At 41.5% G+C, this 23,129-nt stretch overlaps 1 protein-coding gene and 1 long non-coding RNA gene across 4 annotated transcripts in view; both read right to left on the reverse strand.

The window, feature by feature from the left end:
• LOC137418556 (E3 ubiquitin/ISG15 ligase TRIM25-like) overlaps positions 1 to 23,129 on the reverse strand; it is a 1,139,870-nt gene that overhangs the window by 204,255 nt on the left and 912,486 nt on the right. The gene's annotated exons all lie outside the window — the stretch shown is intronic.
• On the reverse strand, positions 735 to 10,682 carry LOC144889687 (uncharacterized). Of its 3 annotated transcripts, none has more exons than XR_013621996.1 (4): positions 10,576 to 10,682; positions 7,211 to 7,348; positions 6,961 to 7,075; positions 735 to 931 (listed from the first exon to the last, which is right to left on the reverse strand). It is a non-coding gene; the product is annotated as an uncharacterized LOC144889687 (long non-coding RNA). The 3 variants fall into 3 exon arrangements; XR_013621998.1 differs by having other exon boundaries at positions 10,584 to 10,621; XR_013621997.1 differs by lacking the exon at positions 10,576 to 10,682 and adding an exon at positions 8,004 to 8,135.

Raw genomic sequence — 23,129 nt, forward strand, 5'->3', positions numbered from 1 at the left:
CTGGCTTTGGAGGTCAGCTTAGACATGTGGCTTTCCCAGGAAGATCACTGCAGATAGTGAAACCAAAAAGCTTCAGTGACAGAACCTCTTCAAAGAGGGTTGTTGAGCGACGAGATGTGAGGGTCTTCCAGACGCTCTTTTTGGAGAGACAAGGTGAGAGTGTAAGGTTTGTCAGGATTGAAACACATATTCAATGTGATTGAGCAGCTCGTAATTTTTGTCCAAGTCTGCAGAGAGTTAAGACGCTGCTTTTTGCCCGGAACTGTCGATCTGAAGGATGAGAGATGGAACGGCAGAAGGTGGAGTCATCAGTAAAAAGATAAAGATTTTCCAGAGAGTCAGAAAGATCACTGATGAAGATTAGAAAAAGCACAGGTCCCAGAACACTGCCTTGAGGAACTCCAACCTGGTCAGTAAAAGGAGATGAGAGAATTGATGAGAGAGATGAGAGAGATAAGAGGGAGGGGGTGAGTTCCCCTCTGTGTTCAAATGTATTCCTCCCATTAACAACGCATTGTCATTGATGTTGAGAAAAATGGTTAAGCAACTAGTTGTGGGGCCTTCCACGTTAAGACTTGTGCAACTGAGCTGCTTGGAGGCTTTCAACTGGTTTGGTGAACAACTCTCAGTTTGATCGGGATTACTTATAGGGATATGGACAGCTCCAAACTCCCCAAAGACAGATAATTGATCATAATGTGCCATTACATATTCACAATAACACAGACACTGCATTTGTGCTTTAAGGACCTCTCTTTATTGTGAAACCCTTCACAATCCAAGTTTCATGAAAAACATAAGCAGAAGTCTTCTTCTGATGATCAATTTTACAACAAGGGTGTTCTCCCCATATCGCACATGGCAATAAAACAATGACAACAGCAAATATTGTGTAAAAATTCATGTTCAAACTGCCATGGAAAGATGCCATCTGAGCAAAACCAAAAAGGGACAAGCAAAACAACGAAATCAGATGGAAAACAAAATTCCTAAACACTGGTCACAATCAAAAAACTCAAATGGAACTTGACTGGATACATGGCAAGGACAGAAACAAGAATTACAAACTGGCAACCTCAGGAAGACCCTGAAAGAAGCATGATGAGATGCAAGATCAGATTGAGAGATTAAGTTCTGTTATCATTTGAGTTTTTGGTTTCAATTTTTCAACAATGCTCCATTATGAGGATATTGAGAAATAAATTAATAAATTTTACATTATTTTTTATTTTCTTTAAACTTCGTTTGAGGACGCAGATGGGGTTAGAATTTTGAGATTCTCGTTATCTTCTGACACGTTTGCAGTCATTGTCGTGGACATTCTCGTGACAACCAGTCGTATGGCTTTCATCACGGGGTTTGGGGTACTGGATGGTTATCAGGGGTTACAGATGGTACACTGAGGAGTTGTGCTTACAAGGTATATGCTCAAAGGGCTATCGTGAATGCGTACAGCTTTCTCCATACTGGTTCACTGAATACCTCGCCGACTGCTGAGGATCGCTTACAAGGGGGGCAAGTACAAGCCAGTATGGGTAATGCTATGCGAATTTAACAAACCCTTTTCAGCAAAACTTTCTCCAACAATATTTGTTTGGTATTTCAGATTTCAGTTCTCATGCATGGATCTTCATAATATGTAATTTCAAATTGTTGTTTTGAGAGGAACCTTTATCACAAATCGAGCAGTTTTAAGGATGCTCTCCAGCATGGATCCTCTTATGTAATTTCAAATTGTCGTTCAGAGAGAAACCTTCATCCCATATTGAGCATTTGTAAGGTTGCTCTCCTTCATTGATCCTCTTATGCAATTTCAAATCGCTGTTTTGAGAGAAACCTTTATCACATGGAGCATTTGTGAGGTCGTTCTCCTGTATGGATCCTCATATATGATTTCAAATAGCCTTTTTGAGAGAAACCGTTATCACATAGAGCATTTGAAAGGACGCATTTTTGTATGGATCCTCATATGTAATTTCAAACTGCCGCTATGAGAGAAACCTTTATCACAAATCGAGCATTTGTGAGGACCTTATCGAGCATCATCATATATCACATGTCGAGCATTTGTGAGGATTTTATACCGGTGTGCACCCCGGTTTAGAATAGGTACACCATATCCCTGCATGTCATAAGAGGCGACTAAAAGTGGTTGGCGTCAGAAAGGGCAGCCAGCCATAAAACACTGCCTCGAAAAGGGATCCATGACAATGACAATTTCATATGGGCAGGGTACAGCCCGAAGTAGCCCATGGGGGACCTCACTCCCTCTCGTCAAAAATCAAGATGGGGAACCCGATCGAAGCAAGGCTGGAAATCAATCCATTTATGATGACGAAACGTCTGATGCCCCACGTGGAGATCTGTTTCTGAGGTTTGGGACATGGAATGTCGGGACAATGACAGGGACATCAGGAGAAGTGGTGGAAGTATTGGTCAGAAGAAGAGTGGACATATGTTGTGTGCAGGAGACGAGATGGAAGGGGAGTGGTGCGAGAATGGTGAAGGGCAGGCAGGGACAGAAATACAAGTTTGTGTGGCAAGGGTGCCCGGAAGGCGTGCATGGTGTTGGTGACCTGTTTTCTGAGGAGTTTGTAGACAGTGTGGTGAGTTTGACTAGAGTGAGTGAAAGGGTTATGATGGTGAGAATGATGATTGAAAAGCTCTTGGTGAATGTCATCACGGGATATGCTCCACAGGCCGATCGGAGCGATGAAGAGAAGGTCATGTTCTGGTGTGCAATAGAGAAGCTGCTGGAAAACGTGAAAGATGAGGAAGTTGTTGTGGTAGGAGGAGACCTAAATGGACATGTAGGAAGGAGTATAGATGGTTTTGAGGGAGTTCGTTGGGGTTACGGATATGGTGTGAGGAATGGAGAAGGTGAAAGGATTTTGGAGTTTGCTGATGGAGCTGATTTGTTGATTTGTAATACTCACTCCCAGAAAGCGGCTAATAAGCTTGTTACATACATGTCAGGTGTGTCGACGACAACCGTTGACGACCTGATGGTGCGTAGGCGAGACGGGCACCTCCGGGACACAAAGGTGATCCCGGGGGAGGAGGCTGTTTCACAGCACCACTTGGTTGTCTTCGACATAAGGGTGAAAGATGCGAGGAGAGCTCGGCGGGTGAAGTACCAACTGAGAATGTAGGTGTGGAGGTTGAAAGAGGTGACAGTGAGGGAGGCATTAAAGGAGAGGCTGAATATGGCAGGGGATGATGTGGTTGAGCTTGAAAGTGGTTGGATGTCAATGAAAGATAGTCTGTTGGGAGCCTTTGGTGATGAATACGGATGGGCTAAAGGACCACCAAGGCACTCAGAAACATGGTGGTGGGATGATGAAGTTGGAAAGAGGACGGACAAGAATAGGAAGAAGTTCAAGGAGTGGCAGAGGGCGAAGGGTACGGGGGCAGAAAAGGCAGAGCATGAAAGTTATAAGGCAGCCAAGAAGGCTGAAAAAAAAGGTAGCAAAGGCACAGGAAGCATGTAGGAAAATGTTCGGAGAACGCTTGGATAAGGAAGAGGGCCAGCGTGCGGTATTCAGGATTGCAAAGGAGATAGCGAAAGAGAGGTGCAATGTGATGGGGGTGAGTTGCTTGAAGGATGAAGTGGGGCAAATTGTTGTGGACCCAGATGGAATAGATATATGGAAATGCTGTTGAATGCAGAGAAAGAAGGAGACGGCAACATCGAGAGTAACCCAGTTTTAGGACCGTCAGAGAAGAAAACTGAGAAGGAAGTTCAGGAAGCGATAAAAGCAATTAGGAGTAGAAAAGCAGGAGGACCGACAGGAGTTGTGGGAGATATGTTGAAGGCAGCAGCAAGTTGGAGTGTGAAGAGAATGACAGAGACCTGTAATCTGGTGGTGAAAGAAGGCTGCATTCCAGTGGATTGGGACCTGAGTCCCTGGTCCCTCTATACAAGGGGAAAGGTGACCCTCTGGACTGTGGCTCGTATCGAGCAATAAAGTTATTGGAGCATGGAATGAAGGTATTGGAAAGGGTGTTGGAGAGGATAAGGAAGAAAGTGAGGATTGACGAAATGCAGGTTGGATTTATGCCAGGAAGAGGAACAACAGACATGCTCTTTATTGTAAGGCAGTTGCAAGAGAAGTACATGGAGAAGAGGAAGAAGTTGTTTCTTGGGTTTGTTTATCTGGAGAAAGCATTCAATAGTGTTCCACACGAATTAGTGACATGGGCATTGAGGAAGTTAGGAGTAGAGGAATGGTTGATCAGAGTCGTGATGGCAATGTACGAAAGAGCGCGCACAGCTGTGAGAACGAAGGACGGGAACAGTGGTGAGTTTGAGGTGAAGGTGGGATTGCATCAGGGGCCGGTACTAAGTCCACTACTATTTGTAGCTGTGTTGGAGGTGCTGGCTCGGAATGTAAAGGAGGGTTTACCATGGGAGATGTTGTATGCAGATGATCTGGTGTTGATTGTGGAAAGTATGGATGGACTGAAGAAGATGAACAAGTGGAAGGAATGTATGGAGACAAAAGGTCTGATGGTGAATATCGGGAAAACGAAGGTGATGGCAAGTGGTAAAGCATGTGGTGAAGTGGAAGGAACTGGGAAGTGGGTATGTGCTATGTGCAGGTAGGGCGTCAGAGTGCAATCCATTCAATGTACAATGTGCACTGAGAGTGGGTTCATCAAAAATGTAGTGGTGTGAGAAGGTCATTGACCAGTGTGGCAGCTACATAAAAGTGGAAGGTGTGCACAGAGGAAGCTGCAGATGGAGGAAATGTTGAGTTGGATCTTGCAGACGGAAGGCGTGAAAACATTCCATTCCATGAAGCTGGAAGGTGTGAAAACATTTTGCTGCCCAGGAGACATGTTGAATGGAAAAGGTAGATCATACTCGGCAATGGTTGCCAGAGTGAGAAGTGCATGGAAGAAGTTTTGGGAACTGAGTGGCGTGCTGACGAGGAGGGGAGTATCATTAAAGCTGAAGGGAAAGGTGTATCCTGCATGTGTGAGAAGTGTTATGATTTATGGGAGTGAAACATAGGTAATGAACGTAGAGCAGCAACAAAGGCTGGAAAGGGTGGAAATGCGAATGGTTCGGTGGATGTGTGGAGTATCGTTCAGAGAGAGGAAGCCAAATGATGAATTGTGAAAGATGATGGGAATAGAGCCTGTGATGGATCTTGTGAAGAGAACAGCTTGAGATGTTTTGGTCATGCGTTGAGGAAGGATGAAAGTGAATGGTTGTGATGAGTGATGGAAATGAATGTAGAAGGAAGTAGAGGATGGGGAAGACAGATAAAGACTTGGCTAAAGGTGGTGGAAGAAGAAATGCTGTCAAATGGGTCAACAAGGGGAGATGCAGAAAATAGGGCAAAATGGAGAAGATCGTCATGGGGCCTGCAAGGCTAACTTCCGCTCTCACAGGGAAAATGACCTAAAAATGCCTGTTGTTGTTGTTGAGCATTTGTGCAGACGCTCTCCTGTATGGATCCTCATATGTAATTTCAAACTGCCGCTATGAGAGAAACATTTTTCACACATTGAGCATTTGTGAGGGTCGCTCTCCAGTATGGATCCTCATATGTAATTTCAAACTGCTGCGATGAGAGAAACCTTTGTCACATATCGAGCATTTGTGGGGTCGCTCTCCTGAATGGATCCTCATGTGCGATTTCAAATCGCCGTTTTGAGAGAACCCTTTATCACATATCGAGCATTTGTGCGGTCGCTCTCCTGTATGGATCCTCATAATATGTAATTTCAAATCTCCGATTTGAGAGAAACCTTTATCACATGTCGAGCATTTGTGGGGTCTCTCTCTTGTGTGGATCCTCATATGTGATTTCAAACTGCCACTATGGGAGAAACCTTTATCACATATTGAGCATTTGTGGGGTTGCTCTCCTGTATGGATCCTCATGTGTAATTTCAAATTGCCGCTCTGAGAGAAACCTTTATCACATATCGAGCACTTGTGGGGATGCTCTCCTGTATGGATCCTCATATGTAATTTCAAATGGCCTTTTTGAGAGAAACCTTTACCACATATCGTGCATTTGAAAGGACGCTCTCCTGTATGGATCGTCATATGTAATTTCAAACTGCCGCTATGAGAGAAACCTTTATCACATATCGAGCATTTGTGAGGACGCTCTCCTGTGTGGATCCTCATATGTAATTTTAAATTGCCTTTTTGAGAGAAACCTTTATCACATATCGATCATTTGTGAGGACGTTTTCCTGTATGGATCCTCACATGTGTATTCAAACTGATGTTGTGAGAGAAACCTTTGTCACATATCGAGCATTTGTATGGTCGCTGTCCTGTATGGATCCTCATATGTAATTTCAAATTGCCTTTTTGAGAGAAACCTTTATCACATATCGAGCATTTGTAAGGTCGCTCTCCTGAATGGATCCTCATATGTGATTTCAAATGGCCTTTATCAGAGAAACCTTTGTCATATATCGAGCATTTGTAAGGTCGCTCTCCTGTATGGATCCTCATATGTAATTTCCAACTGCCTTTTTGAGAGAAACCTTTATCACATATCGAGCATTTGTAAGGTCGCTCTCCTGTATGGATCCTCATATGTAATTTCAAACTGCCTTTTTGAGAGAAACCTTTATCACATATCGAGCATTTGTAAGGACGCTCTCCTGTATGTATCCTCATATGTTTTTTCAAATCACCTTTATTGGAGAAACCTTTGTCACATATAGAGCATTTGTAAGGTCGCTCTCCTGTATGGATCCTCATATGTAATTTCAAATCACCTTTTAGAGAGAAACCTTCATCACAGATAGAGAGAGCACTTGTGAGGGTGTTTTCCAGTGTGGATCCTCATATGTATTTTGATGTTACTCATTGAAGCAAAATCCATTCTGCACACACGACACTTATAACGTATTTGCCATTCAAGAGCCTTTTTGAGTTTGTTTAATTTAATATTAATCTTTGTGTTGCGAGGCCCAGACATGCACCTGTATGTTATAGGAAGTGAGTCTTGATCTCGTGATTGTTTCTTCAAAAAAGCTTTCTTCCTCACTGTCAAGCTGCGACTGGACCTTATTTGTCCCATATTACTTCTTGATTGTTCTGCAGAAACAAAGAACACAACATTCTTCTTTTTTATCAAAATCAAAATGAAAAATATTTAACACTTTTCCAAAAATTATATATTTTCTCAACACAAAATATTGTATGTTAATTAATTTTTACATTTCCACTTGCCAGCTGCTAAGCAGGATGCATTTCCGTTTGTCATGTGAATATCATCTGAACCTTCCTTTGCAGAAGCACATTTTGAATCTTCTGTGACAGATGAATCATTGTGCTGTCTGTCTCCCACATTTACAGGATCGACATCACCTGCATGCAAATCAGCGTCAGTCTTTGGCAAGTCAATGAGATTATGAACCATCTCGAGAGTTCATAGAACATATTACTTCATGGAATGTGTACTTCATTTTAAATATGATAATGAAGTTAAAGATTGTTAAAAAGAAAAATTCTGTATGTTAAGCACTATGAAAGCAGTATTCGACATCACCCTTATTCACCACCCTATTTGACATGTTGAAGTACTGCTAAACTGTAGGTTATTGGAAGTAACAGGAAGGTGATTTGTGTTCAATGGTGTTCATGTATTTAATTCAATTTGAACTAGAAACACAGGTAATGCTTCTGGCCTTCGGCTGCAGAGGCATAAAAATACTAGAACGACACTGACTTCACGACGTCGACAGATATGCCTCCGCCCACATTATTACATCATTATAATACTTGTACCAAGTTTGCTTTAAATCCATTCAGCTGTTCTCAAGTTATCACATTTTTACCTGACATGACATCTGACCTTGGATCTGTGGAATTATAAAGGACATTAGGCGATTTATTGCCAAAATAGTTAAATTGCATTTCAATTTGAATTCCTAAAATGTGTTCGCAAAGCATGCAGTCTGAGCAAGGGAATGCATATGGAACCAAGACGGCAATCAGTTATCTGTAAAATGACCATTGTCACCTCCGTGAAAGGTCCAGAGGTAAAATGTTGACTTTGCATGGGGTTGGTATGCAGTACTCAATTAGTGAGGCTGTACAGGTCAAAAGGATTGACCTTTAACAACTTCTGAGTCACTCCATGATGACAAACAGATACTCCTGGTGCCTGGAAGACTGCCTTTGCCAAAAAGATTGACCTGAACAAGTTTTTGTGAGTGACCCTGGATCTCAATTAAAGAACATCAAAGGAGATGGGGCTTATTTAAGGGGATTGCACAAAGGGCGATACTGAGAAAATCATATTGCCTGTGGAGACGCGTCGTTCTGTGCTTTATGTGCTTCCTGTGCCTGGAAGTCTAAATGTTCAAGTGTGTAGAATTGATTTTCTCTCCATACGATGCTTGAATAAATCTCAGTGGAACTTAGTTGAAGCCATCTTGATTCTCATTTGAGAAGTCCTCACTGAAAGGCGTTGGAAGACAGCTTCTTCTTCATCATCATTCTACAACAATTTGGTGGCCCGTACGAATTGTAAGCTGGACAAGATTAACAGACAGACAGCCCGAACTCGAAGTGATCAAGGTAAGCATGAATGCACTCCTGTCTTTTGTCAACCTTGGCAGCACGATGCAAAAATAACCTGCCGATTCATTCTTTCATCATGTGTCCTCTGCGTGTTTAGATGTCAGGAATAATACGTAATGATGCATCAAAAAAATATATAGAGTAAAAAAAAAAAGAGAGGAAAATATATATTTAAAGGTTGGTGAGTAATCCTGATTCAGAAGAACTCTGGAATTGATTCAGAAAATTATGGAGTCGACTCAACGGGAGATTCGGGAAGGTGACGCAAGTACTCGTGGAGATCCACTGAGCTTCATTGTGTGCAATATGTTGATTGGCCGGCCTGGAGTTATGTTGTATTATAAGATTGGATAAAGTGTACATTCAGATGGGATGACGGATACGTTTTTAGAGGTGACGTTCTGGTATTCTGCTGACATCCTCTTGCTTCTGGCATTTGCTATAGAGTCAATATCCCAAAATGTGTATTTATGCATATTTATGGTTGAGATCCTTTATTCCGAATCAGTTGAAGCGAATGAGGAATGAGCAAAATGAGGAATGGTACATCTAATGGGATGACGAGCTGTTCAAGTTCGATGTAAATATGTTCTTCGGTGCGTGATTAATGATTATAAGCGATTATGCGATTACTTTTGCGAATGCGAAACACACAATTTAATTGATTGTAGAGTGTAATGAAAGATAATAACCAACATAATGAAAAAAAATCTTTCACAAAATGTCATATAGCAGACCTGTGTTTGCACCACAGGTATGCTTATGCCATTTTGGTGGATTAACATCGATGTAAGTAAGATTTGGATGTATCTAGTTTAATGGAATGGTTCGCGAGCAAGGAGAAATCAAGATTAATTGGAAAAAATTGTTCATTAAAACGTCTACATAACGTTATCTGTTGGTTGCGAAGCGCAACGTCCATTGTAAAATGTCTACATAATGTTACTTGTTGGTCTATTCTCCAAATTTAGTGCGTTGTCAAAGATTATGAATATAGTCAATCTATTTGGCATTTAAAAATCGAATCGATTTATTTTTTTGAGTACCAAATCTCTATTAAATTTTGTCTATCAATACGTTTGGAGAAATGCTACATTAAATTCACGATTCAGATAAGATTATAATTAAATGCGAATAGGACATGGTAAAGAAGCTGATTATTTAAACAAACACGATTATTTATCTCGAAGTTTGAGCAACACGTGTTGCCTGGTGCGGCTGAGTTACATATACAATACAATTGTACAAATTAGGTCGAGACGTACAAATCGTTTTGTGCCCCATGCAGGGGGGAGAAATAAAATCTATCATTATAGTCTGATATTTAGACGAAAAAATTACTTCTTGAACCTTATTCAGCTATGGAAGTGGAAAATCGGAATTAAAAACCCGGAGCTACATTGAACACGGCCGACACAAGACAAATACAGAAAGAAAATGGCCGATAGTCAAGTCAACTGTCAAGTGATCACATATGACATCCGGTCCAATTGAAATTTTCGAAAAAAATAAAATATAAACGATTTATTTGGGAAAAAATTGATTTAATATGCTAGCTGATGAAATTGAGAGTGTATTGTATGTAAAAATAACTTCCGTCGGTACAAACTTTCATTATTTGCGGCGGGAGACGAATAAATTTAGCGGCAGTATCTGAGGCGGTGTAGCAGCGAATGGTTTCATTAAAGGTGTTTGAAGAACCCTAAATTTATCTTAGATATTGGAAAAACACATACAAACAAATTTGGCTAACGTCATTTATTTAAGCTCTTAAGCAATTGCATGAAAAGCGAGTTTTTAAATTGAAAATAAGCTTTGCACCGAATGATCTTTTGACCAATCAAGGACCATGACCTTTGCACATGGCTGTTAGGATTGTGTCAACTTTTCAACTGTTCTGCCTACCCTCCCCCCCCCCCCCCCCCACCAACCCCACCCTTCGTTTGAAAGCGCATCGAGTGAACGGAGGCCGAATGATTAAAAACGCGCCGTGGACTCAGCATACAAACCCGCTCACGATCGACGCGCCGCGTTCAGCGTGATCGGATTGATCGGCCGAGATGCTGAACCGCACGCCCACGGCTGGCTCAATAGCGTCGTGGGCTGTTGACGCGGACCAGCGAGTGTCCGTTTCGATCAACCACAGGCGATCGTGTGGCGATAAAACAAAAATTGTGATTATAGATTGTAAAATTGGGTTCATAAGAACGTATTCGTTTGTGTCAACATTGACACAGTTAAAAAATATATTTTTGTTACGAAGTAAAATGTACACAGCTGCGACATTGATAGGACGGTGTATAGGTAGGAAAAAAAATCAGGAATTGAAAATCGCATGTGTGCGTGGTGACGTCATAAGATTCCTTGACATCGAGTCGATTTTCGTGGATTTTGCCGTAAAATGCATTGAACAATTAAGAAATTTTACAAATAGATTGATTTATCGTATAGAGTCAAATGTGCCCGTTCAAATGCATATTTTGAAAATTAAAATTTGATCAATAAAAAAATGACGACTGTTCACAGTGGTGATGTCTGAGCGATATAAAAAGGCCAATCAGTTTTGCATTTTTATACTCGTTGCATTAAAACCACTCGTGGTCCCTCGTGGCCAGGGCGCAACTTACCTGACAGGAGTAAATTCCCTGTCAGTGGATCATGGGGTCTTACTCCTATTGAGAGGAGTGGTACTATTGTATGACCATGCATTGTGGCCCTTTGGGGTCATGATGCATGCGTTTGAATGACCATGCGCTTCCCCCTCGGGGTTGAGGCGCATGTGTATTGTTATGGGGACAGCCTTGTTGACGTTGTGCCTTGACCATGGGGTCAAGGTGCACGTCCAAGGCTGTTCAAATGTTTGACTTTTTACCTTTTTTCACTGTAAAAAAGGCGGGCCCAAAACGCTCGTGGCCAGGGTGCAACTTACCTGACAGGAGTAAATTCCCTGTCAGTGGATCATGGGGTCTTACTCCTATTGAGAGGAGTGGTACTATTGTATGACCATGCATTGTGGCCCTTCGGGGGCATGATGCATGCGTTTGAATGACCATGCGCTTCCCCCTCGGGGTTGAGGCGCATGTGTATTGTTATGGGGACAGCCTTGTTGACGTTGTGCCTTGACCATGGGGTCAAGGTGCACGTCCAAGGCTGTTCAAATGTTTGACTTTTTACCTTTTTTCACTGTAAAAAAGGCAGGCCTTCGCGGCGGGCCCAAAACGCTCGTGGCCAGGGTGCAACTTACCTGACAGGAGTAAATTCCCTGTCAGTGGATCATGGGGTCTTACTCCTATTAAGAGGAGTGGTCCCAATTGTATGACCATGCATTGTGGCCCTTCGGGGGCATGATGCATGCGTTTGAATGACCATGTGCTTCAGCCTGGGGGTTGAGGTGCATGTGTAATGTTATTGGGACAGCCTTGTTGACGTTGTGCCTTGACCATGGGGTCAAGGTGCACGTCCAAGGCTGTTCAAATGTTTGACTTTTTACCTTTTTTCATCGTAAAAAAGGCAGGCCTTCGAGCGGGTCCTAAAAGCTCGTGGCCAGGGCGCAACTTGCCTGACAGGAGTAAATTCCCTGTCAGTGGATCAAGGGGTCTTACTCCTATTGAGAGGAGTGGTCCCAATTGTATGACCATGCATTGTGGCCCTTCGGGGGCATGATGCATGCGTTTGAATGACCATGTGCTTCAGCCTTGGGGTTGAGGCGCATGTGTATTGTTATTGGGACAGCCTTGTTGACGTTGTGCCTTGGCCATGGGGTCAAGGTGCACGTCCAAGGCTGTTAAAATGTTTGACTTTTTACCTTTTTTCATTGTAAAAAAGGCAGGCCCTAGTGCGGGCCATAAAAGCACCTCTGAAAAGAGGAGTTGCCTGTCATTTGCTGCATTAAGCAGCAGAGGCGTTCCAAGATGCAAAATGCTTTTCAAATGCAAATGAATTCCACATCATGTTGATGTTTTTTTGTTCTTCATCTCCTTTTCTTCTTCACTACGCCACTGTCTGCCTCCGCTCATTACCCCATTGATTTTTTTTCCACTCTTTCTTGGTTTTCCTTCTTTTCTCTGTCCCATTCTCAATCTTTCTCCTTCCCATTCACACCTTACCCCTCATCTCTGCCCCTTCTACCCATCTTTCCCCCTCCTCTCTCTCCTTAATCTTTCCATTTTTCTCCTATCTCTCCCTCTCCGTCTGCTCCTCCCCTCTGTTTTCCTTCTCCATGCCCATTTTCTTTTATCTCTCCCTTCATTTTTACTATCATTCCATCTTTCTCCATTTTCCTTCCTCCCATCCCTCCTCCTCCTCCTCCACAGTCCCATCCCCTCTCGTCCCTCGCCTCACCCCTGTTTCTCCCACCCCATCCCATCTCCTCTCCCGCCCCACCCCTCTCCCCTCCCTGTAACCTGTGTTACCTGTGTTGTTGTACCTGTTACCTGTCTCTTTTTCTGTCCTCCTCCTCCTCCCTTCCTTCTATCCTTCTCCATTCCTTCTCTTGCCCCACCCCTCATTTTCCCTTGCCTCATCCCTTCACCCCATCCCATCCCTTCTCACCTTGTTCTGCCTTTCTTTCTTTTCCTGTCTCTCCCCTTCTATCTTTTTTAGTTCTCTGTTTCTCTGTTCTCTTCACATTCACCAATTTTTTTTTCTCTATCTGTCTCTCTTCCTCTCTTCCCCTCTTCTTCCTGCTTCCTTCTCCCCCCCTCCCCTCAAACCCTTACTGTAACTGTTACGTGCTCCTCCCCGTCCCCTGGGTCACAGTGTACCTCCAAGCCCCGAGAGGAGTCAAGGCAGAAAAATGTGTTATTCTGTGTCAAAAATCAATGGTGAAACCACACCAATTGTTACCAGCAAACAAATATTGTATTAAAATCACACAAGAATAACAGTACAACAATAATAGGAATCAAGAGTACAATCAATATATATCCTATGATGGTACCATCAGTTGCGTAATATATAACTCACTGTGCTCCAAGTGTGTGAATCAAGAACATTCCCAATGTCCTTCCCTGGCTTCAAGCCAAAGTTCATTCCGGTTTCAAGCCAACATCGATCCCGGCTTCAAGCCAAAGTTGATCTGCTCCAGCGATCGTCAGAACGATGTCTAATCGACCAGAATCCCGTTCTGATGACAATCACAGTCACGCGGCCAAAGCTGCGTAAAGGCGCCCTCAAGGCGACTGGGAAATCCAAAGGCGCCCTCCAGGCGACTGGGAAATCACACCCTCAGGTATGGATGTTTCACAGTACCAAATCGGCGAACCTCAGGTTTGCCTTCAAAATCCACCTTACACACACGCGCACCAGATAAACGTCTGAATGCGGTGAAAGCGGTTGAAGCGAAGCAAAGAAAACTTGCTCGACGCGCAAAGCGTGCGAGTCAAAATGGCCGACGGCCCGTTCGAGGCGGAACGGCACTCAAAGAACAATCCTCTTCGGAATCGATCGCAAAACCTGACACGCAGGTTGATCAGTCACAGCGATAACAACTGTCGCAGGAATCCCTTTCCTGGGAAATCTGAAAGTTCACTAGCGACTCTCGTTCGACAACGTTCGCTCAGGACCTTGAAGCAACCAACTTCTTCCTCGACTTCACTTGCTCCGCCTTCTTTTTCCTCTCCTCTTCGTCATCGTCCGGTTCAGGTTTCATTTCAAACATACATTTTTTTAACCTTCTGAACACAATAATATCTATTTCCCTCAAACGACAACAATAATAATAAATGGAATCAAAAATGTTTACAGTGGATGAAAACCACAACGGAAGTGACAAATCCATAACAGTAACCCCCATTGGCATGTTGTTGGCGTATGGGCATGACAATTGCAATGTTTATTGACTTTGCTAATTTTTCCGTTTTTCTCCTACCTCCACTAATATCTCACATCTTCTTTTCTCTTTCTTTATCTCTATCTTTCTCTCTTTCAGTCTCATTGCCACTCTTTCTCTCCTGCTTTCCATCTATCCTTTTCTATCCCTCCCTTTGCGAGATGAGGATTAATTGATATTATTGATATTAATTGATATTAATTGACATATTACGATTAATTGATATGCCAATGAATACAGTTTGTGTATTTTTTCCCTTTTCCGTTTTCCACGGTTACAGCTCATAAAGAAAGAGTTGATTTACACATAATGATTTTGTCACGTGGATGTGATAACAAATGTATAATGCTTATAAAGGAAATGTTTGTTTTTAAATGGATACATATTGTCATACATGTATGATTAAAATGATCAACATGATTAAAGGGTATGAATGGTACCACAAGGCTTTCCGGTGTTTGGTGATTGCACTGGTGTAAAGAAGAGCATTCAAGCCCTGTAGGATCAGATGAGGATTACAAGCAATAGAGGATAATATTTGCTGGAAGAGTAATTGCACAGGGAAATGGATTAGAGTGGAAAACAGAAGTTGAATTGCAGGACAACTATAAATTTCAATAATAATTTGAGCATGCTTGGATTAAAATTGTCAATAATTTTGATTGGTTATGATTTTTGGCAAACCATTTCGAGATGGTTTACAACATTTTAAATGTCAAGAGGTTTGAGTACCATTAAAATTGGGAATTTTTTTTTCCAATAGACTGTCTCATTATCTGTCTGATCAATTTTGTCTGACTGCCTCACAAATGAAGGATAAATTGTCTTAATTGGCTGAAGATGTTGGATTTTGTGATGGAATAGCCTGGTACAATTGAAAACATGTCAGATATGAGCCTGGGACAGAAAAAGTGATTAGTCAGTTTTCATGAGGTGTATGTTAGGGGTGACAACCAATGATCATAGATCTCAGTGAACGGATGAAGCTATTCTGACAACATTGGAAAAGGGCTTATGCATGGAGTCATTTAAGTGACGGATTTAATTTATTGATTCATGATGATTAATTGATTGATTGATTTGTAAGTGAATTCTTAAGAAAGAAGCTTTGACATGTTTGTGGGACATCATCAATGTGAAGATACCTTGAAAAATGAGCAAGGTGGTAAGTTGAGAAAAGCAAAGGAAGGGTCCAAATATATGCATAATACATATGTGCTTAACATCTGGTGTGACTAACAGGGAACCAATGCTCACCCGCACCTCCGACAACGACTAGGTCTCCGTTGTTGCAGACCCCAAACGAGGATTGGCCTCAGCAGATTACATTCTCATATAAACCCTATAATTAGACCAAGATGAGTGAATGGCTGTGCTTCCTGTGGCTGCAAAATCTTTGAAGCAAGAATGATTCATTTTTTGCTTATTCGCAATAAGCAAATTGATTAAATGCCGAAATTGGGGAATTTTGGGAATATTAAATTAAAAGACCCAGGATTGGAGTTAATACTGTAAGCCTTACATTTGCCGATTATCAATATGGGTTTAGGGAACATCTCGGGAAACAGAATTTTTTGAATTTACAAAATTTGGAACAATTGGCTTACGATTTTTTTGGGAACCAAGTGACGAGAGTCACATGATGATCAGGTTGGAATTTCGGACTAATGTTTTTGGACAATTGATATGCCAGTGGTTGACTGGCATGTGAAGGGGTGTTTTGTCAAATTTGGATAAGTTATTGTGGGAGACAAAAGGGTGATTTCAAGGTGGACATTGTAGGGGCTTTCTAAAAAAAATTTGTCTGTTTGTGTATCTGCGTTTCTAATAAACGAATAAGGGACAGACTTTATGAAATTGTCACTGACCTTGATATGAAAATAATGGTTCCGACACAAACAAGTATACATAATGCATGAGTTTGTGTATTTTTTTTATTTTTTTTCAAAAGATTGCTGAAAATGACAGCATACCTGTTTGGAAATAAATAACATAATGTGGATGGGATCGAATATCCATAAAATAAAAGACATAATTTGATATAAAGGTTATCTCTTTTGAAAAGGCAGATGGAATGCCAAGATTTTTTGATGTGCTGAGTTACAAGCAGCCATTAATTACTAGTAGGAAATTGTGAGTAACGTTGGGATTCCATTTTTGATAATGCTTATATGAGGATACAAAGCTATTTATGGATATGAGCTTTATAACATTAAAAGGTGATATGCCTGTGGGAGTAAAATTAGCCAAATTTGTAGGAGATCTTACACGGATTTACCAGAGTACTCTGCTCACAGATTTTGGATATATATATACATATATATATATATATATATATATATATATATATATATATATATATATAATATTGTTGCGGATATGAGGACTGTATATTTTTTTGATTGTGTGAATTATTATTATTGGTTATTCTGCACCTCCTGCCTCCGGAGCTGTGTAAAGGTCAAAGGGCATCCCATAATTAGTCCATAAAGCATCCACACCACAGCCAATCATAGAATACCCCTGTTCAATAGTTATATCTTATTCTGTGTTTTAGGGTAAGGCTGTGTCTCCCATTAATAGAAGTACTCCATTGCACGAAGTAAAAGAGATAGATTCCCTTCATTCCCATTCCCAAAACCTCCATTCCCCCCTTTTCATCAATTGCAATTCGCATTGCCAACTGCATGTTGGGCGGTTTTCCCTTCATCCGCCATTGACCACGAGGCAGGGTTGGGGAAGAAAGGCGTGTCTCCACCTCGTCATAGAGGGGAGGAGTGAGCCAGCCCCGAACAACCAACCGAGCACGAGGGGTTTGGTCTGAGAGGGCGGAGGAAGAGCGATCGGGGAGGTTCACAAAGGTTCAAGGGTGGGGCTATATATAACCCATGAGAGACGCCCCCACCAGAGATGAGCTTTTACAGAGGAGAGAACCCGTCACGCGAGAGAACCCGTCATGCGAGAGAACCCGTCATGCCAGGCCCCCCACCAGCAGCGTTGGCTTGGCTCCACCAAGCAGCTCCGACCCGCTACCCCGCACACACGACAGGATCGGTGGCATCGGCGGACGTCGAGGTCCAGCCCGACGTCCCGTGCGGGATCAAACTCCAGCCAGCTCCGGGCCTTCCTCCAGCCACCCACCTCCTGTCATTCCTGCCTGCAATTTCCATCCATTTGCGTACGTGAGTTTGTTTTGTTCGTGCTGTCCTGGGTAGTAACAATAAGTCTGTATAAGCTAAAGATTGCACTGTGTCACCTGCGTCTCATGTCCCTGTAAATAAACGTGACTGCTTGCTTCCTACTTATATGTGTAAATAATAAATCCAATTACTCTTCTGTCCGTCTTCTCGTCTTATTCCTTTTCCTCTTTGCATTCGGTCGTTTTAGAGTTTTCCAGATTGGGCAGCTGCGGTGCGATACGGCCAAAGTTTGGGGTGAATCGGGTGAGTTGGGGAAGAATCGGGGGAACTGTTAGGTCGCGGTAATACACCACCGCTCGGTCAATATAACATCTTGTCCGCGATCCGTAACAATATATTTATATATATACTTGGATTTTATCAGCATATAAATAGTGCTGTAGGTATGGATGTGTATTAGGGGTAGAAAATATGAAATAAAAATTGTACAGAAAATTTTGGCTGAATTGTTAAAAAAAAGAAAAAGAAGTAATACCAGACTTCAACGTATATTGATTTTCATAAAACATGGAAATAATAAATGGGAATATTCAGCCACTCTTGTGAGTTTTTTAAAAACGGAATGTATTGTGAATCTCAAACCAAGGGACAGACACGAACGCGCTGTTACGTCGTTTAAAATTCAGAAGGTGATGTTACATGTACCTGTAATATATATTTCAATAACTTGGGACACCTATATTTGCATACTGGTGTCATTGGAACCCACTAGTGGCATAGCAATAGACAAGAAACAGCTGTAGGGGAGTAACACTTCCTTGGATAGTTCCTACAACATACAAAGGATTCGAATAAGGATGAAAATGCATGTAAACTTGTAAATAAGCATGTAAACACCAACTTATATGGCCATTAAGGCCAAACAAATTGGGAGAAACCAATTGGATACGTAATTTACAGATGAGTATTTGGAAAGTAATGGAGGGAATTTATTGCTCCCTTTATGGGGAAGATATTTCCAAAGGTCTATTAAAATGTTAGTGTCACAGTTGTTAGGTGTGAAAAAGCCATTAGATGAACAATAAGATCTGTATATATATATATATATATATATATATATATATATATATATATATATATATATATATATATATATATATGTATATATTTTTACAAAGTATATGAAATGCTTATAAATAAAATGTCTAAGAGCTAAGGGATAAGGGAGCAAAATTCTAGGATTGTACAAAGGTTTGCAAGATCAAGATCATATATTTGGAAAAGTGGTAGTTAAAATATTTCTAGATCCGTTTATAAAATGAATTTGTTGACTTTGAAGTTCAGTGTTCAAATTTTTGTTTAACTTACATTTTGAGTTAAATTGATGATTGTCATTGGAAATAGTTTGATGGAGGCTTGGTTAAAACCCTTGGTTCCAGTGTGTTGGAGCAAATTAATTAATCATGTGATGCTGATGAGAATGGAACAAAATAAAATGTGGATTAAGATGAGGAAGATTTTTGGTAATTTGGAAAAAGAGATAAAACGAATGATACAGATGGGCAGTGCAGGTACGGAATAATGACATAATAGAAATGTTATGAATCATGCCAGTCTTATAAGATCAGTGAACTAATATTATTAAAGTTTGAAACCAGGAAAACTGATGTAACTTGAGGCACCATTTTTTTTTAAATCACACAGTATTGTAGAAACTATTGATTAACCCTAAGTTAAAAAAAAGGGGAGAAAAAAAAAAGAAAAAAAAAGTGGGGAATATCTATGATAATGAATACATTATTGAAGCTAGGTATTCCAATTTTTGATTTTAACCATTATTAATGAATGATTTTAAATGCATGAGTGAAGCATTTGTGAGAAATATGAATTAATCATTTTATTCCTGTTTGGTAATGATATAAAAGGTAAGATAGTGATTACATTCCTCATTTGTTTGTATTACGAGAACCACATAATTTTAAATTGTCAATTAATGAATCAGAAGGTTAGAGATATGAGTTGGTGGAGATATCATAAATTAAACACAACTGATGTTGGAATTTATGTCTTTGTGATATATATGAAAATATAATCTGTGAATGTTTCAAAGGAAAATAGCAAACTGTTGAATATGAAGCTGTTATAAGATATACATGATTAGTTAAAACATGGTAATTTCATGTCAAGATGTACCCTACCTGATCCAGAGTGTGTTGAAAGCAGATTCAGATGTGGCTGAGTAAAGGATAAGACCAGATCATATCTCAAATGGAGTGGTAACGGCTTTGGGAAGAAGTCCGTGAAGGAAAATTTGTCGCTAAATATTGAAGTTATTCTTGGCATACACCCTCCTTCTCAAAGAATGATAAAGGCATTTTCCTTTGCAAGATTGGAAATGGATGTTCACCTTCACCAAGGGAAATATTTGCCTGGATCACATTGCAACGTATGGAAGAAAGGCGATCACTTGCTTCTGTTCAAGTGTTTGGAACATTCATCACATCAGCAATTGTGGGACAGCAACATCTTACCTGCAACTCCTACTGGATGCGGTGACTTGATGTCATTGCTCCACCAACTTCTGGGGAACCAGCATGGAGCTGTAAGTGGACGGCTCTGCTTCTTCCGCTGCAATGGGCCTCCATGATTCTGCTTGTTGCCCCTGGCATGGGCCATGGATAACTTGAACACCATGGTCCTAACATTGCTGTGGATGCATCTGTCATCTCTGTTCCACATCTTGCCGGTCAACTGACATCACATCAACACTTGCTCCACGCTCATGATGAGTGAGGAGGCAAGTCGACTACAACGGGATGAAGGCCTTGTTCAAGATCTACTATGGCTTACAGCACGAGTGTCAAAGATGCTACATGCAGAGCAGGGTCAGTTATGATTCTGCCAAGCTACCATGACAGCAGAAACCCTACGCAAAATAGTGTAGGTGCTATGAAGACATCAGAAGAAAATGTTTCATACTTGATTTTTCAAGTGATCAGCCTCTTCTTCTTTTCAAACAGAAGTTCAACATTTGTTCTGCAGCAAAACGCATTTTAGAAGTGTAATTGCCAAATGTTGCAGATGTTTTATATGGAATTATGCAGACATTATTATTTAGAAAATGGTGAACTGAATATTGTTGTGCATTGGTAAAAGGTGAAGCATGTTTGCAGAGATATTTATGATGCAAATGAAATGAACTGAACTATCAACATGGAAAGAGTCGATGAACAAAGGAATGTTTTTATGATCAGATTCTTCCAGGATGACGGTGTATGCCTAAAGCCTAAGTCACACAGAGGCGGATATTTTGGCGACTACTGGCGACTGCCGGCGATCAAGATTTTTCGGCGACTACTGCCGATTTCGGGCGGTCAAATATGGTCAGGCGGCAGTATGGCGACTGCAGGCGGCCACATTGCACCTGCATTGAGACGACGCCCCGAGTGGGATGGCGACTGTTGAAGATCGACGACGACTGCATTGTGGATGCACTGCGGCAGCGTGGCGACAGCCTGGCGGCTAGATTACGACCGATGGCGGATCGCGGCGACTGCATTCGGGCCGGGTGGCGGTTTACTCCGACGTCCGCAAGACTGCAATAAGACCGCCGGCGATTGGAGATGATTCACACAACTTTTTAAATCTTTATCTCTCTATTTTACATTTCACTTTATTCATTTCAATGATGTATGACATGAAGCATAAAGATGTTTGATGTACAATAAGAAAGTTAATAAAGATGTATCATTGTAATGTAATAATCAAACTTTTCTGCAGGGAGAGAGAATGGAAATAAAGTCCAACAAATTATTTCCACTGGTCCCAAGTCCCATAAATAAACTTTTCAAAGGACCAAAGTCCCAAAAATAAAGTTCCCAAAAGTCCCAAGTCCAAACAATAAAGCCATATCTTTGTCGGCACCACAGGACCTCACTCCACGGAGACCCTCACACCATCCTGTCTTGCCATGGAATCGTGGTATGTCGTAATGCAGTCGCCAGGCAGTCGTATCTCTGTCGCCAATGGCCGTAACTCGGCCGCCACTAGTCCTACTGCTGTCGTCGTCAGTCTCCCATAGCCGCAGGGGAGACGTGGCAGTTCTTCTGTAGTCGATATGCAGCCGCAACAGTGTCGGCCCGTAGTCGGGAAGATGCCGCAGGAAGGCCGTATGGCATTCGCATCTCTGCCATGCTAGCTGGTGGGGCGATTGCGGAAGACTATGAGCGACTGGGTTGCGGCCGCTTTACGGTCTTATTATGGATACCGACGACAGCATGGCGGTTCCATCATGACAGCATGGCGGATCTTTTTTGAGGACGACTGAGCGCGCCGTTTTTAAACATTTAAAAAAATATTTGGCCCCTTTGCAGCTCTTGCCGACTGCAGCCGACCTGGGGAGGATAACCACGACTACAGAAGACCGTCCATTACAGTTTCATTACGATTGTCGGCGGGTGGTGGCGATTTTTCCAGTCGCCAGTAGTCGCCGACAAATCCGCCTATGTGTGACTTAGGCTTTAGGTATTGAAAATTGGATTACGAAATTTTTGTAATTTGAGTATTTTGCAATTGGTGTTTAGATTAATTGTTTAATATAAACAAAAATAAAAACTGAGGGATTGTGGAATTATAAAGGACATAAGAGGCGATTTATTGCCAAAACAATTAAATTGCATTTCAATTTGAATTCCTAAAATGTGTTCTCAAAGAATGCAGTCTGAGCAAGGGAATGAATATGGAACCAATACGGCAATCGGTTATCTGTAAAATGACCTTTGTCACCTCTGTGAAAGGCCCAGAGGTAAAATGTTGACTTTGCATGGGGTTGGTATGCAGTACTCAATTAGTGAGGTTGAACAGGTCAAAAGGATTGACCTTTAACAACTTCTGAGTCACTCCATGATGACAAAAAGATACTCCTGGTGCCTGGAAGACTGCCTTTGCCAAAAATATTGACCTGAACAAGCTTTTGCGAATGACCCTGGATCTCAATGAAACAACATCAAAGGAGACAGGGCTTATTTAGGGGGATTGCACAAAGGGAGACAGAGAAAATCCTATTGCCTGTGGAGATGTGGGTTTCTGTGCTTTATGTGCTTCCTGTGCTTAGAAGTCTAAATGTTCAAGTGTGTAGAATTGGTTTTCTCTCCATACGATGTTTGAATAAATCTCAGTGGAACTTAGTTGGAGCCGTCTTGATTTTCATTTGAGAAGTCCTCGCTGAATGGCGTCGGAAGACAGCTTCTTCTTCATCATTCCACAACAGACCTCTTCACCCCAAAATTTAATCAGTTCATGTTTACATCATTATACATATCTGTACCAAGTATGAATTAGATTCCTTTAGTCATTCTCAAGTTATAGCACTATTACAGACTTTGACCTTTGACCTCTTGACCTCTTTTATAGGAAGCGAGTATTTTATGTCTATTGGGTCTTTTTGGTTGTTTTCGTCTTCAGGATCTTTAAGGGTATTTGGGGTATTTTGGGTCTTCAGGATCTTTAAGGGTATTTGGGGTATTTTGGGTCTTCAGGATATTTAAGGGTATTTGGGGTATTTTGGGTCTTCAGGATCTTTAAGGGTATTTGG

Source organism: Myxine glutinosa, chromosome 1 (genome assembly GCF_964187855.1).
Source record: "Myxine glutinosa chromosome 1, kmMyxGlut1.1, whole genome shotgun sequence".
Taxonomy (NCBI): domain Eukaryota; kingdom Metazoa; phylum Chordata; class Myxini; order Myxiniformes; family Myxinidae; genus Myxine; species Myxine glutinosa.